At 37.0% G+C, this 18,027-nt stretch overlaps 1 protein-coding gene across 14 annotated transcripts in view; it reads right to left on the minus strand.

Annotated features, from left to right (window-relative positions):
* The window catches only part of LOC117430738 (autism susceptibility gene 2 protein-like), a 285,529-nt gene that overhangs the window by 112,683 nt on the left and 154,819 nt on the right, over positions 1-18,027 (minus strand). The gene's annotated exons all lie outside the window — the stretch shown is intronic.

Genomic DNA, 18,027 nt, shown 5'->3' on the forward strand with positions numbered 1-18,027 from the left:
TATTTGGTGTGGAAATTTGAATGAAAACTACTTTTTGTGACTTCCCAGTTTCATTAAATTTCTTAATGGAAGTACCATATTGAAAACACATTTTTTATGTAATCCATGCCTTTTTCCTAAGTAATGTTTTCCATTATTTTGGATGAAAAAAAAACCACACACATTTAAACAAGTGTCTTGTTTGATAATCCTCTTGATATTTTACAACTTAATGAAAAAAAGTTTTCTTACATGAGTTTTAGTATTCCATTAAGGAGGGCAATTAAAATGTTTGGAGTGATGACATCACCATCCAATTTTAATAGCATCTGTTTGATGCTCAGCTGTCTCATTTATGAAATGAGAAAATGGAATAATTTGCTTCGGGGGGTTCATTAAGTCACACATTGTGACATAAGGCTGGTGTCTACTGTATCGGCCAAGTGCAAGACTCCAGGGAGGCTCAAGCCAGGTTTTAAGTCTGGTGTATTACAGCCAGGGCGCATCTAAATTTCTAGATAATACACTACATTGGTTCAACAATTAGATCATAAAGGAACACAATTTACTAACTAGTTGGTGGCTACTTGCACAATATATTTTTATTTAGACAAGTAATTGCAATAAAAGTCCTTAGAGTAGGTAGCTTAAAATGTGATTTTTAATTGCGCTTTTTTTCTTCTTCTTTCTTCTATGATGTTTGAAACCATTCTGAGTAGTTCTGGGATCTTTTGTTCCAATATTGAGTTATTATCACTCATTCATTCAAATATGTTTTTAGGCTGTGGATTTTCCACACAAGCTCAAAGCAGCTCAAAGCCAGGTAAAGGCAGATTTAGAGAATAATGATAGTAACTTAACATTAGAGCAACAGAACCCAGAACCAGGCAGAGTGTTTGGAAACACCATGAAATAGTATGGGGATTGAGAAGAAGTACAAGTGTCTTCGACCAGGCTTAGTCTTCTACTGTACACCACTAACAGTTCTCACAGGATAGCTTTGGAAAACGTCTCTCTGGAAAGGGTTAATGCGCTGGGGAGGTGTGGAAAGTACTGCTTTAAAATAACTTGTCAGTTTTGCCTCTTTGCTCAACAGATGTGAGGCAGCGCCTGGAGTCGAGCTTGGTGCAGACAGATGGTGCCGGAGGGCGTCTTTGTGTTCTGCTGCTCTCTGGAGCCGGGCACGGAGGGGGTTCAGCGTTTTCTAGAGGAGGGTAAAATCCATTTGTTACACCAGCTCCAACTGGGCTTTTAGCACCAAACTTAATGTCTAAAACCAATGAGGCATCTCACCTTATCATTTCTGAAACACACACAAAAAAAACATGCCTCTGGGCTCACAATGTTCATATACAGAAGACATGATTTCAATTGTATCTTTCGTCTTCCTTATTGATTTTTTCACTGCTAAGGTTTCCCATCGGTGCCCCTTTTATACCCTATAAAAGAAGTGCCTTTTGGGGGCCAGAAGCAGATGCTGGATTAATTAAAGATTAATGGAAGATTCTTTAAAACAATTAAATACATCAGATTCCATTGTTTATACCATTACAGAATATCCCAGGGGATGCATCATTTTCCTGTGCATTTTAATTACAGCGTGCACATCCAATATTAGCATTGAAGTGAGTTGCCATCTTTATTTCATTGGATTCTTATTTATAAATCACATATTCTCCCCTAGCCAGTTAGTACTGTATTTTGTGCACCACTGGAAATATTAACCTGCACAGGCCTTCTAACTAAACAAAACTGTGTATACAGTGTACAAAACTCTACCACATCTATTAGTATCCCAACTTTAACTCAACTTACCAACAGAACAAATGGCCACAAATGGATGGACACCTGCCACATAGGTTTGTTATGTGACCTTATATTTATATAATACATATCAGTTGTATAGTGTGTTGTGCTTCCATTTTTGGTCCTTTAGTAAAGTTGGAGTAAGCGTTCATTTAGCAGCGTACGCTTGTGCCAATCGCTCTCCTTCTAATCACTAGTCCTGCACACATGACGGCACACTAACTTCCATTGTCTCAGATGACAGGCTGGGTCATTGCCCATCACATCAAGTTTTTATTAGGGAATTTTCTTCGTCATTAACTGTAGCTTAGAACGCCTGATTAATATGCATCTGTGTGCGAGAATAAAGAAGTCTTGGGCTTCAGTTAGCTAGAAAGGTTCCTTTCGTGCTGGTGTGGCCCTGCCAACTGTGCGAAGACCAACCACTGCATCTACATTTCAAAGCTGACTTGAGAGCACCATCTTGAAGCTATTTTGGAAAACAAAATCCAGCAAGTAATCTTTCCATTAAAATGAAGCTTGGTGTGTATTTATTATTTATCTTGGTGTATTTATTATTACAGAAGGCTTTATCTAGTGACGCTGCTTCTAATCTAGGTCAAATGCAAATATGAATTATCCATATTAGTCAGATGCAGTCCCCAAGCTTTTTTTTTTTATGACAGCCAGCCCCCCAATGGCATCCCGAGTGCTGCCATTACTGTTTAACTATTCACAAGCACTTGGCTTCTCTGTTTTAATACACTTTTAAATGGCTCGTTCACGGCCTACAGTCGCAGACAAAAGTATCTGGGCAGTTAAAAAAAAAAGAAAAAAAAAGAAAAACCACAAAGAAAGTGATTTCCATAATTTCTAATTGTTCTATTGAAAGATACAAATAAGAGATTCAGCTTTATAATAAAACAACACATTATTACATAACATGCATACAATGAAAAATAACATGCAAAACCTAATTTCATACTTGTGCTGTGTTAGTTTAATGTGAAAACAGTGATAAAGGGATTCTTAAAAAAAAAAATTACAGTATAATAATATAACGTTAACAGTAAGTGTTTGCCATTGCTAGTTTCTGCTTTACTGTTGTATCTTTGTTGGGTTTTCTTGATTCCATCAGGGCTGGGTTTTCTTTGTGATTTTTATTACCGCATGTTGGGTTTCGGACGCTATAGGGAGAAGCGCAGGATGATACAATACAGTAAGCAATGTTAGCAAGAGGGGAAAGGAAAAAAAAATTGGTGTTTTATTTCATTTTAAGAAAGTTTGACTTGAACTGCAGTATAAAATAATAATTTCTTCCCTAGCAGTGTTGAGAAATAAATAGAAACACTTTAGGTATGACTTTCTTTCAACCACTCAAGTGTGTCAAAGAATCTTGTTAATAGAGCATCACAAAGTACTCGGCACTCCTATCTTGAAATATATATATATATATATATATATATATATATATATATATATATATATATATATATATATATATATATATATATATTTGACGCTAGGGAGATTTTAGACATGCTCGGCTCTGAAGCTGCTTTAGAGTTTGTCATCTCAACTCGGTGTAAAGCTTTTGCTGATGACAGGATGACAGAAAAATCTGTTTTTCTTTCCGTATCACAGAGCTCCACGTATGAATGCTGTGAGATGTGTCAGGGCTTCTCTCAAGCTGGGGAATGTTAAGATGCACCCGCTCCCTGTGGGGAGCTCTCTTAACCTGCACTACTGTAAAATGAACCCAACTTTCAAAAGAAAGACAGAGGGAAAAAAAGAGCTGTTTATACAAATCATCAACTGTTCCACAATTGCATGATGGTGCTTTTTTTTGTGGTCTTTTAAGTTGACAACATAATATATGGTACACACTTTTCCATCCTATTTTGTGCAATATTGCCAACAGAAAGCATTAGAATTGTTTATAAAATTAAACTTGAGGCAAATACAACTATGAAATAATGCTTACTAACATATTTTAACCCCCAACGTCCAGTCGTCTCATTAGGCATCTTTTCCTTAGGCAAGCGCAATTATAAATACCACACACTTAAAAACTCTATCTTTAATAATTAAAGCCATGAAAAAAAAATCTGAATTTACATTCTGTGTGGTACTCTGGTTTCCTTGTACAAAGGTCTTTCTTGGCGAATTATAATTTGGGACAAATAATTTAAATTTACTCTCTGTTGTTTACATGGGAGTGAGGCTATTTTTCTCTGCTAAAAGGTTTGGCTGAAGGAGGAAGTGATGTTGAGACGTAATGACAGTAAACAGATCTAAGAGAGGCTGCCGTGGCAACAGCTGCTTTATCTGGGGTGATGAAACCGCTACAATACAGCACAATTGCCATTTATTAATAGGGACAGGTCAACTGAATGGCTGGAGAAGTCATTCAGGTCATAGTAAACGGCTAAGCTCACATTAACCATTTTGAAATGTGGTCAGTTTGATTTTTGTTTTACTCTGCAGTTGGACAAGCTAACTGTTTTCTTGCTTTTCAATTTGTATTTGTTTTGTCAATAGTCTCAAATTGGTATAATTGGTAAGAGATGCAATTTCTACTAACACAGCCCTAAAAATAAAGTGTTCATTCATACAGTACATCATTATGAAACTGAGTATGTTTAAATTCACTTCATGAATTTAGGCCAGATGCTCCGTTCAATGAAATTAAAAGCAACTCATGCTTACTGTTAAAATAATTTATTTACTGCACTAAACAGCATTCCCTTTTCCTCAGAACATTAAATTAACTGCTCCACATCTCACAATTCGCTTCCATTTTATCCCCGGAGCTTTCACAAATGCCCATTCTTTTCACCCAAGTTGATGAAGGCGAATTACTGAAATTTAATTTAATCCTTAAGATGCTGGTTACACAAGTGTTCAATTAAAAAAAGGATCAGTCCGCTGCGAAAAGCCTAACAGCTGAGAGGTTAAAGTGACATCGCTCTTCGTTAATGGTTATCACACTGAGCAGTAGAGGAAGGTGTCCAGGAATCTGTCTGTTTGGATGCATAGAGTGTCATGGATTATCAGTAAACAGAAAATGCATCTTAGTATCACACATTTAGACAAGTCACAGAATACTAGGAGGGGGAATCCTACTATGTACAAAATGTAAAATTCGCATTCTTACGTAATCTATCTAAAAAATCTATGCAAACGGGCTGCTCTGCAAGCAAGCATCTTTCCCACTGTACAAACAAGCTAGGCTGGATCACACAGGCAGTTATAGAGCTTTTAAACTCATGCATTAAAAAAAAATTAAAAATATGTGGAAAACTAGCATAAATCACATAAATAAATAAATAAATAAATAAATAGATAAATAAATACTAATAACAACAACCACACACACACAAAGCTGACTTATCAATGTCACCAAAATCCAGAGATGGAATGACTTCTTTTATGTGCAATAAGGTGTGGTTTATTTATTTTAATTAGTAAATGGTTTGATGAATTTCTCTGAATCATATTAAATGTGTACCTCAATTCTATTCTAGAATTTTGAAAACGTTTGATCCATCTCTTCATAATAATTTCAAATCTGGACGTCATTTTGACGAGCTGATGCTTCCGGTGGGTTTGCACAGCTGTTCCAAGGTGAAGCTGTTTATTAAGACGTTTGTGTTTATTAACTACATGTGGCACACTCTTATTCTCTTACAGGGGTCGTGCAGGAACTGTAAATAATAAAGCTTTAAACTCCTGTAGTTTATACAGATTGAAAGTTTACTACTAATTATTGTAATAAATACTACAATGTTGTCAACTTCTAGACATTAATGTACTTTGTCTACTGTATGATGCAATAAACTGTATTTTAAATTGCATTTGCATTATATATAAAAAAAACACAGAATACAGTATATATAATGTGTGTGTGTGTGTGCTTAGAAAACGTAATGTATTTAACTGGCTATTGACTACTGACTAGTTTCTTGCAGCACATGTCATTGCATAGAAGCAGGTATCGGGTAAAACACACTTGTAACCTTTCATTTTCAAAAGCTCACTGAGAAAGCTTTGTGCCCCTTTTAAAAGAAACAAAGGTTATACCACGTGGGATAGCACAAGTATTATTTCAATTAGTAGCAGTGCTTCCACCAAATGGGAGTGTGTCTGTCTGCCTCTGGGAAGTAATTTAAAAGAACGAAACATGTTCAATAAAGACATTGACTCAAACTTACATTATGTTTAATTAAAAAAAAAAAAAAAAAAAATGACGTAACCAGAATAATAAAGCTTAAATTTCACAGTCAATGCCATTTAACATTTTTCTTTCTGTTTTTAATATAAGAAAAATTATAACACATTCCAGTAAAAACCTGGCTCCCATACATATGTAAACAATGGTTTGCCTTAAATCAAATTCATTTAATTTCATGCTTCACAATACACCCTTTTGCGCATTACTGAAGCACACACCACTTCTATTATTCCATGTGGTATTTATACAGAATTGCACGCACTGCTATCTTTGCCTTGAAACTAAAAGCCAAGGTTAACACAGAAACGAAGAAAAAACAAACTGTAAACTCGGAAATTATTCGGCTTTGGAAAATTACAGGGTGGAAGTGGAATTCATTTACTCTCCAAAAAAAAAAAAAAAAACTGAACACACTTGATTGCACCATCCATTTAAAAACTGCCACTGAAACACTGCAGACATTTTTTGGTTTCTGTTTCCAACATTATTCTAAGCCAGCGACTAATGTTCCCCTGATACAAGCTCCTTCCATCAAAGTGTTCTGAACTTCACTCATTTTTGTACCGCTATTAATGTCCTGCACGTTTTATGACAACCCGGTCTGTCCTCTCTTAAAAAAACACCAAAGTGTTTTGTCAGCCATAATTACTCTCCAATTACACGGTCAAAACATCATATTAAAAGCACGTTGTTGTCTGGCTGCAGTCCTTTGATCGTGTTGCCACGGAATGTGCTTCGCATTACGGCCCGGTATGATGTATGTTTGCTGTCAGTGCAGAAATAACATTAAATGCTGCTGAGCTGGCCCCACCTGCTGTGCAGTGTGTTCTCAATCCCTCAGGCAGGGCTTAGCAGCACTCAGCTGAGAAAACTTCCTCCCACTGTGCAAATTGGGAAGAATGTCCTGTTTTGAGGGCGCCTTTTTTTCCTCTCTTAATAGGCCAAAGTACTTTTTTTTTTTAAATTAACACAAATAAAAGAGCTTTAAAGCTCGTAATGCCCTGAAAGTGTTTAATTTTATAATGCGTTCTCCTATATTTTCGCCTTTCCTTGCACCCGTCTTTCTTGGAAACCTAGTTGGCTGACCAGTTTGTCTACATTCCCTAAAGGTAGTTTTAGCTACAGGCATGCAATCAGTCTCCTTCCTTAAAGCCTTCTTAAAACTCTGTCACTGTGACTCATACAATCACGCTCCGCATCATTCTTGATGTTATAAATGTGAAATATCCACTGTAGCAGAGGAAAGGTTGTTTTTGATTTCTGATGTTGTTTTACAAAACCTACAACCTGATATCTTCACAGACCCCGCTTACCACTGATCTTGGATGGCCTAATATTACCTTTTGCGGGGTAGTAGATTAGTGCTAATTTTTGGAACCATACCACAAAGTAACATGAAATAGCATTTTTATTAATACAACATTTCTGAACAAATTGTGAAAGGCAGATGTAAATATTATATGAAATAATCTCGTTTTTTAAAAATACTACCAATACAATTATCTGGACCCCCCCCCCCCCCCCCCGATTTCTTTCAAGAAGTTATTTCTGTTTGCAGTGCACTGTTAACACGCCATAATATATGTTGGTTATTCAAATCAATTGCCAATCACTTCACTGAAAAACTGATAGCCTGAGAAAAGTGATAACACAAAAGACAACCACACCTCCCTGTCAACAGAATGAAGTATTGAGATATTTTAAATCCTTTATACATTATGAATACATGTTGTCGTTTATGAAAGCATGGAGTACTAAAAAGGAAATAGATAGAGTGTTTGGAAAACACTGTATATATAACATAAAGATAACGGTTTCTCATATCGCAATGCGGTGTATTCAATTGAGCTAAGCGATGGCAAATTGAAATACAGATGTTGTTCATTGAAAGGGGACTACTTTGTGAAGCTCCAACACATCAAACCATATAGGAGTCTTGTCTTTAGAAGTCAAATGCCAGGTTTGTTCCTATTATTAATATTTAAATGGTGGTGTTATTTTGATCCGCTAATGTTTAAATCCCAAATGAGTTGCATCTAACATGTTTAAAAGTCATGGCTGCATCGATGTTTGCTGCTTATATTTTCAATATGAATGTAATAGGAAATCATAGATCATGCGTAAACCAACTGAAAGCACATGAAGCAGAACCAATAAAACTAACGTTATGAACAGAAAGAAAGCAGTGGAATTCATGTGAAGTTCCACCCATTATCTTTTACTCATCCAAACACACTTCCTAAAGAGCGGTCCCCCTGACTGTGAAGCAGCGGTTTACACCCAGCAAGGCCTGGCGCTACCGTTCTCCTGCACTTTCAACAGCGACACCACGAACATCTCTAGCAGGAGTCCCATACATCATTCACCAGATAGTACAGCATGTGTCAGCAGTCTCGCAGCGCTTAAAAAAGTAATACAAGCCAATTAAAATGTAAAACGAGAAAGATGGATGAGGTCGGGTGGCAGTGGTGTGAACTTGAGCAGCACAGAACAATACTCCCTACAACTTCCAGACCCACTAATTTGACAGATACTTTCATCAGCCCTTTTATACCCCCCTTTTTAGTATACAGGATCTGATAGGGAAAATGACAACATTCCCAACAGATTAATCCCCAGAGCCTTACATTTTCTACACGCAGACAGTGTGCTGTTTCGTAACCCCCGACTTTGCTGGCTGGTAGGTGTAGAAACCAGTCAAGTGTTAATGACATAATCTCTCTTTCTAGGTACAATCTCTCCAAGTTACAATATGAATACATATTTATTTGTTTAAAAAGTACTGATTTCATTTAGGTGCACAGCATTCTACTATACAAGCATACAATCTCCCCACAACATATGTATCCTTAACACATGAACAAAATACTGAATGGATTTCTCTTTGTTCGTAAGTGTAAATAGACTAGCACGAGCATAATCTAATTAATTTTACACACAAATGCCCAAAGTTCTGTGCACTTTTTGGTGCAAATTCTGTTGGCTATACAGGCCCAGTAGCTCAGAAAAGTGCATTTTTATGGTAATATTTTTCCCATCTGTTTCCCATGCCACTACTGAGCAGCAACATACCTCCATTAAAACTACAAAGCCATCCACATGAGAAGCAGAAATGTTAATGTTAACACCATTTTAAATTCCATATTTATTGCTTAAAAACTGTTTCTCTTGGGGAGTATGTTGACTTTCAGTTGTGTTTTGGTGCTGGCTGTGACATTTCCAACAGCTTCCTCACAATAACAACAACTATGTGTCATTCCTTTTAAGTTTTTAAATCTTAAAACCCCAGTCACAAAGGGGAAAACTTCAGGTCAGTTTGCAAAAAAATACTTGATTTGAGTCGAAGCATCAATAAGCTCGTGAATTTCATTCAAATGATATTGATCTTTGAATTGAACACCGATGGGCAGTTACAGTATTAGCAGGTCCACCAGATGTCCCCTTTACTGTGTTTACACATCTCAGCTTGGACACGGTTCTGGAAAGCATTTGCAAAATAAAAAGCTGGCTCCATTTTCGCCTGGAAAGCATCTGCCATCTCCCTCTGGTCCATGGGATGCTGAAGTCTCGCACATAGCCATCTCTCCAGTCGTTCCTAGAACCCAATGGAGGGGCTGCACGGCTCCCTTGTGCTTGTACAGCCACTCCATATTACTTTGCAAGCCCAGTGTACCATCTGGGAAGAAGTGGAGCATGGCACAGAGCAGCTGGTCATCTAAACCAGCTCTTTAACCATTGTCAGTCAGTCTGCCAGACAGCGGGCTATGACATGAACATGGCCACAGGCATTCCTTTTACTGCCGTTTGAAATAAGGACAGTACCACACACTTTTGTAAATGGGCTGTTCCTTACGTGATTGATTAATCTGTTATGTCAATGGCATCCGTATTCTGCATTGTATAAAACCTGCATCTCACCATCGCACGTCAGTTTCAGTCACGGAATTACTGATGTTTTCCTAAAGTTAGTACTTTGCCGGGTCATTCTGGAGAAAAAGACACATACAACCTTCACTGACTGTTACAGAGGTAGTCATCATTGAGGAATTGTCACGTTTCACTCCATAAAAATGTAAACAGACTGTTAACGTGACCCATGGCAACCATACACCCTACTGACAATACTATGGCAGGTGTTTCTATTTTAATTTGAAAAACAAATTAAGAGGAGACGATACGGTTTGATAAACTCCGAGTTTAATCAGATTGAGTTCAAGTTCCCCCAGGGGTTACACCACCATACACTTTGCACTGCCAGACTGACGGTTTAAGTGGTTTTCTTTTTTTGTGTGTGTTTGTTATTGGAACAGGAAATAACCATGGTCTCCCAGATAAGGGAAGAGCATGGATAATTGAATGGTGTACTTAAGATCTTTATCAGTGAAGAAAGAAAGACTGAAAAAATGCACCTTCTGCTTGGCTCCTTTTTGTGTGAAAACTCACACAGCCACTTGCAGCAATTATGCCTCCTAACTGTCTTTCTGTGTGAGCCAACAGCTTTTAAGTCTTGTTCAACAAGTAAAACAACTACACAAGAACTGTCAGCCTCAAAAGTTTACATTACATTTGTATATTTTGTCTTTGTTTCATCTGTAGGCATTCAGTCTTTCATACAAAATGCACTGCAGTATTTACTCAATGCTACTACAATACATTATAAACACTGTAGTATAATGCAGTACTTTGCACCCAATAACTCAGAAACAGCACTACTGCAGTAACATACTACAAAGCAGTCAAAGTGAGTAAAAAAATCTTAATACCTTAAAATGCATTTAAAATGTTTAAAAAAACAGACAAAAAACAGAAGAAAACATCCACTTGAACATATTATTGTTGTCCTTTAATACTCATGAGGTTCTTCCATCCTCCTGGTGGCCAAGTATTGCATTACTATAGCTCTAATAATTCCACTCCTGCTCCCAACCTCTTGAAGCGTCAGCACCCATGTAGAAGTGTCTTCTATTTGCAGAGCATATGCTTAGCTACAATGTATTGAATTCACTTTTATTAAAAAGGAAATTTACACTACAGCACTTAGGGAGTCATGCCACTGGGGGTTGAACATTTTTATTACCTATTTCCATCTGAAATTAATCAAGCATTATGTGGAATGTAGACCGCACTACTATGTACCCGGAGGGTCTCTACAGACGTTTATTTTATTATTATTAATAAACGTTTCACAAGGCTTCATTTCACATATTGCAGTACCTCTATTTTTACTGACGCACACTATACATGTACATTATATGCTTTTCTTAATATGCAACAAATCTTGTTTAAGTTCGACTTTTTTTGTGGTTGCTTTCCTTTAATATATCAAGTATACAATAACCCATAAATGTAGACGTCAGGGTAGTTGCATCCGTGAACGTTATTGTCTATGTTGCCAAACAACAAAGAGGTATATAACAGGTCTCTATTCACAAACAAAATCTGTTTGACATAGCAAAGAAAAAAAATAAATGAAACAAACATGTTTTATAATAAAAAAAGCACAGCGGGTAAAGCCTGGAGAATCCTCTTTCAGATGTATAAACACTACCCTTATTGCAGCAGACAATATAAAATCTGTCTGGACTATAATCCTTTACACCACATTGTGGACCTACCACCATCCCTAAAAGCACATGCAGTACATGCATCCAAAAGTTACATTATTAGAAGCTGGGTATCTACAAAACAGCTACAAAAATAACCTGCACTATCTTAAAACATTTTAAAGAATTATTTTGGTAAAGCAGTCGGTTATATAAAATAACAAACCCAGAGTAGCAATAAAAAAATAAATAAAAAAAATCTGTAGAAATGGCAATTATTCCTGCAGTAGTCAAACGTTCCCTGTAGTTTTGCTGACAAGCAAGTTAGGCCACATTTTTATAGCCAATAAACTAATAATTATAGTATTAAATAATTAGTAGGTTAAGCTGCACAGATTAGAGGGCACTCATCAGTCATGTACACCCCCTCATCTTTAGGCTATTGATTTAAGGAACACAACTCTTTATAGTGGCCTCTGACAAGTAACCGAATACAGAAGTGTACTGCCTGTCGCTGACAAGGCCTACGATTGTTTGCCAGGGGCAGCTGGGGAGGAAATCTAGAAAAGTTCCACATAATTCTACATGTCTGATCCTTGTCTAAATCCCTTAAGAGCTCACATTTCTGAAAACCCGCTTCTCGTTGGGCGCACGTTAATTAAAGTGTTAAAGGTAAAGTAGTATTGATGTCTTTTCCTGCTCCCCCCCCCCCCCCCCCCCCTCCCCCAGGAAATGTTCTGTACTTGTTCAGCCCTGAAGGTACCGTTGAGCTAACTGAAAAAAAGCCCACTAAGACCAATTAAGGCCTTTACTATGAGGCTGAAAGGAAGACAAATGGAGGCAGAAAGCCCGATTACAAGAAACCTTTGTACAGATGTAAAGCAATTAGAGTGGTCTCAAGGGCCAGACACTGCGGTACCTGCTAGTCATGGATCCTACATCTTGTCTAAATTTGGAACAATCCGTCTTTTTTGTTAGGGAGAAGTCGAGCCTTGTATTAGTGTCATATATCAGCTGATAGGAGAGTATTGGCTTCCAGTGCACAGTGAAGCAGTGGTGCCTGCCACTGCATCCCTGGTGTGCAACAGTAAGGGTATTATACAGTCAGTTCAAAGTTAGTACTTGCAAAGAGATTTTAAACCAAGGCGCTGGCAAGCGTAGTTCTCAAATGGCCGTGCAGTTATTCATTTTGAGAGTGGCTTCTTGTTTTCATTCATACGGCATTGGGATTTTACAACACATCCCAATGCTCTGTAAAACATATTATATTACATTTTTTTACTTAGTATTTCATTCAAACAAAATACAGTCTTTAAAAAGATTAATTAATGCTGATTTGACCTATGGTTTTATAAACGCTTTGATGTATTGCCAAGTGTGAGGCTTCAATTCCTAGGCTCTGTTGACTGTTTCTAATTTTCAGATTCCAAATGATCTAAGGCGGGTGACTGAAGCTGAGGAAATGCATGTTACTTTACATTCATAAGTAGTTATTTGAATACTGCATGCATCTAAGTGAATTGGGAGAATATGTCAGCCAAGGGTCATGTTCAGTGGAGTATGATAAATTGGTGACTAATTGGAATATATGTGCAGTGGTCTCAGCTACAATTAGCACGCAAAACTGTCTTCAGAACCAAAATTATAAAGTAATTTTGACAAATAGCAGCCATGCCTTAGTGACCTTTCACTTTGATGCTCCAAACCTACATTATAAAATTGCATAGTCTAGAAATAAATAAATTCTTTCTTGTGCATTCATGATAACACAGATAATGAAATTGTAACCTGATGATAATTGATATAATTTGTGTTTTCTCATAAGACAAGCCATTAGGGTCTATTTTAATTATCTAAGCAGTAGCATATCTTAATGTATCAGTAATAAAAACAAATAAAAATGAAGACAGTTTTGGCAAATACTTCACTGATTTGTTGATTTCTGTTATGTGACTTATAATACCTTTAAGAAACTTCCTTTTGGTCTCTCGCAGTCTCTTCTGAAACATTTATTAACTTCCTAACAAAGAAGGACCATGAAGCCCAACAGTGAATAACATGACTTATTACCCCATTAATCTACAAATTAGCTACCTCCACCGAGTGTCATGGAGAGATGACATCAGCTCAATCTTACTGAGATTCTTTAAGGTTTTTAAATTATATTAGCATGCTGTGTCTGAGCAATACATTTGATCATTTTTCACTTTCTAAAACAGCAGCGTTGCTAGGATGTCTGGACTGTGGGGTTGGGTTAGTTGAAACATGAGTTGGCTTCTGTAAAGATTTGCAACTCACACTTCTGGCAGCAATGTAGGCAAACGACAAAAGTTCATTTCAAATGCCTCATTTGACTTGATAATGCCGTATTTTACGCCATATGCAAATAGGGTAAAACCAAAAAGTTAATTGTTCAAGATCTATAAAACCAATCACAAACCCTAAGTGTATGCAATTAACTTTAGTTTAAGCCATGTATTTTATTACCATGCATCCATCCAAAGCCAGTCGTTCTCTGATATAAATCACAATGCAATCGCAAAGCAATGATGCTACTTCAAAAAGAACCATAGGAAAAAAAACAGGGTTAAGTTGTCTATAAAAACCCTATTATTGGAATTGAACCAAACTACAATTTAAAGACTAACACAAAACAGCAGCTTGCATGCCAAAGCCATGTAGCTCAGAGCAGTTTATAGTGAGAACGAGCAAGTCGTGATCATGGCGTAACTTTCTTTCTTCCCCGTCCAAAAGGATGAGGTTTGACCGCAATGATAGGGAACACACACGGTTAACATCTACAAACTATTTTAAAAGGCTTGTTATTCCTGACAACACCAAAAGGCACAAACTGTCAAACCAGTCCTGACAAGGTTCAAGGAAGTATCACGCAGACCAGGTTTGAAAATTACCTGCACAAGTACAGCATAAGTTGCATGATGCAAATGGAAAAACGTCTGCAATTTGGGTGTAACTATACTGTCTTCTTACAACGATTTAATGAAAACGAACAACAGGTTAATAAGCCCCATAGCTATAAATCGTGTCAACACTGCTGTACAGGTGAGAGAGACATTGTAGGTGATTTTCAAATAATGATACTGTGCAGGCACTATGCTGTCTCTTCAGAGCATCCAATTATTTTCCCCCCAATTTAGAATGTCCAGCTCTCTCATCGGAGAAATTCCCCTCAACAGCTGAGGAGAACTGAAGATCAATGAGTTTCCCCCAATCTCACGACCAAGCCAATTACGTCTTTACACCCAGGAGCTGGAGAGCGGATATCAGATATCGTCAAGCTACCAGCCCCTGAAGAGCAAAGGGCAGCCATGCAGGTGTCCACTTGGCCGGCCGCCTGGCCAGTAGGGTCTACTGTAGCGTGTTGAAGAGAAACAGTCCCTGGTTTAGAATTTACCAGATGAGTCACTCAGGAACCCCAGTACATGCTGTTTATGTTACGCAAGCTAGTATAATTCCATGCAGAGACCTATCCATCTCATTATATGTGCCAGCACTGCTCTACTTGCCTCAGGCTGCTTTGTGTAAATTCAAACCCAAGCTCTCAGATGAGACCGTATTATTCAGTTCACCGTCTAAAATTGCTATCTTAACCCAAACTGTAAAGGTTTTTTTTTTTTCAAAAACCTCCACCATTAAATACATGCAGTCTCTTTAAAAAAAAAAAAAAATCTGTACGAAAATACACCTGAAAATCCAGTGAACCTTTCTGAAAGAGAGGCCAAGGACATTCTATCCCAAGCGTTTGATTGGTTTCACATGAGCTGATTAGACTCATCCATGCTAATTACGTTGAATAGAACTAATTAGGAGAAAGTACAATTCAGCTAATGAGGATCCAGGCTGCAGTCGTCTCAGGCCTCCATTTGTTTTTCAGCTTGAGGGATATCAACTGACGGAACAGTGTGTCATCTCTGAAAAAACACTGAAACCATTTTCTTCGACAAAATATAACCCCTTTGTTGCATCTTGTACTGCAGGAATGCATTCCTTCTTTAAACATTTTAAAAGAGAAAGACAGGGAGTTGTTATTAGTAATGGCAAGTTCCCTGTTCTACAGTATGGTCGACAATCAAATTGTCCAGAGGAAAGGTATATCTCTGTATTCAATTAAGGAATTAACACAATAGATTGTCTCTCCTGGTAATGGTGTATTGCAGACATCCTATATCAGGTTCTGTTTGTTTTGAGAAAATAACGTAGGTCATAAAGCAGCTCTGTACTGCACAGTATCTCCTGATTCTAATCACTATATACACAAATGGTAAAGATGCAGGGATAAATAAATAAGAATAAGAAGAAAAAAAACAACAAAAACAAGCATCAAACCATCTATTGTAACCTGGGAATCCTCCACTCATCATATATTCTTGGTCACACATCAATCACTAAACAGAAAACTAATGAGTGACCTTTACTATTGAAACAGAGATCCCTTGTGAACTCTGTTTAAAACAGGAATGGCTTTTGAGTATGTTTTTTCTTTCTTTTTGTTTTTACCCAGAGAGACTACACTCTAGGATCTTATTCCTCAGTGCATGAGGATTCATAAAAAAGCTGTGTCGCACTGCACGGGGGGGAAAGTCCATAAAATAGGTCCTAATATTAAAGACTGTATATAACTGAGATTCTACAACGGAAGTCTGATTGAGTTATTATTAAGAGGCTTCCTTTAACGAGTACTGCTTTATTATCATTTGTCCGTGTAATGAGCATCCCATTGTAGTTTACCTTCCTGCTTATTTGTTTATTACATGACAGCAATCCAGCAACACTTGCATGGTTTTGTTCAGTGTGTCGCTTTTATTCTCCTCAATTGCAATTAGCAGGCGCTATCAGCTCTAGCAGCGAGAACCTGTGGGAGAGGTTGCAACAGAAGCAAACTGAATATGTTTTACTTTTTTTTTTTTTTACTGTGCACTTACCTGTTTATGATGCAGGAAAGGCTAGTGAATTAACCCACAGTGCCACCTAACCCAAGGAGTTTCCATTTCTGAAATGGTCTGCCAAGAATAGTAAACATCATATTGTGCCAAACTTTTTTTTAAATTTTTTTATTTGAAGCATTTTATGCACATAATTGTTTTGGCTTTTTGATAAAAAGTGTCTAGAGGTTTCTTTCACAAAATAGAGAGGTTTGACTGGCAAAAAAAACACAAAGTCATTTGAAAGCAGCTATTATGTTATTAAGTTGCACTGGCTCATGACAGTCGATCATTTCTGTTTTCCGTTTTTGTGTAGACAAGGGAAATCATTTTGCAGAATCTGCTGTAAATATGAAAGCTAACCACTTCACAAACTAAGGACTACAGTACTTTTACTGGCATGTGTAAATATCTTCAGATTCCCAAAGTATTAACAGAAGATTAATTATTATTTTCCATTCAAACTGAATACCAAATATATGCTGATGTATATTGGGACATAAATAAAACAGGGAATTATCTTGAATTAACATGTAAACCTTAATGCATGTCATACAAAAAAATAATATAAAATAATTACAAGAGAGTCCTCTTTAAAGCAAGAGCATAATACATACCAGTACCTGGCAAAAGTTTCCTGGAAACAGCATAAGACAATTCCCTGCTTGTTGTGGGTGGTTATTTATTTTGGTTTAACAATTTCTTGTGATTCCACAAATGAATGGATACGACTGTAAATGAATGGCAGTGAATCTATATTAAAATCTATTTTAACTGCTTGTATTCCTTTAATGAAAGTCAGGTATTACCCAATGCCTAGATTGTGATTGAAACAAGTCTTTTTCAAACCCTGTCGACTTCTCACTAATTTCTAGAGGAACTGGAACATATAATGAAGCATTCACATGACAATCAAGCCCACGACAATATCTCCTTGCTAGACTGTTTCCCTAACCTTTCACAGCCCTTAACCAGAGGTCCACTTACTCTGTCAAAAACCGCTACAGTAATCAAAACACTGAAATTACTTCATTCCACTCTAAATATACTGGAGCTGCGCGTTTGATTAAATGTAGAGCAGAGAGTGCAATTTGCTAAATTACAAGTATTCTGAACATGTAAATATAGTTTAATTACTACAATTAAAGAAGATTACTGGAGATTGGCAGATGGGGATGTAATGCTGTTTTAATTACCGTTTTAATGCACTGTAACATAAGCAGAATGTTAACCCTTTTGAATAGAAGGGGTGGTTAAGCTCTGACAAATTGTATCCTATTGCCTGCTTCTTAGATTTTCCCACTATAATTAAGTTTTTTGTATGAACAAAGTTGACAGGTCTGCATTATATAAAAACTGCTGCTTTCTGAAGGTGTGAACAGTACTAGACTACACATGCTGTTCTGCACAGTTAATCACCATGATAACAGTAAAAAATATTATGGTAACTGTTAATACAGCATTGCTGCTAATTAAAATCAGCTTCAGTCACTGCCTCAGATCATTCGGAATCTGAAAATTAGAAACAGTCAACAGAGCCTAG

The sequence above is a fragment of the Acipenser ruthenus genome, chromosome 26 (genome assembly GCF_902713425.1).
Source record: "Acipenser ruthenus chromosome 26, fAciRut3.2 maternal haplotype, whole genome shotgun sequence".
Classification (NCBI taxonomy): domain Eukaryota; kingdom Metazoa; phylum Chordata; class Actinopteri; order Acipenseriformes; family Acipenseridae; genus Acipenser; species Acipenser ruthenus.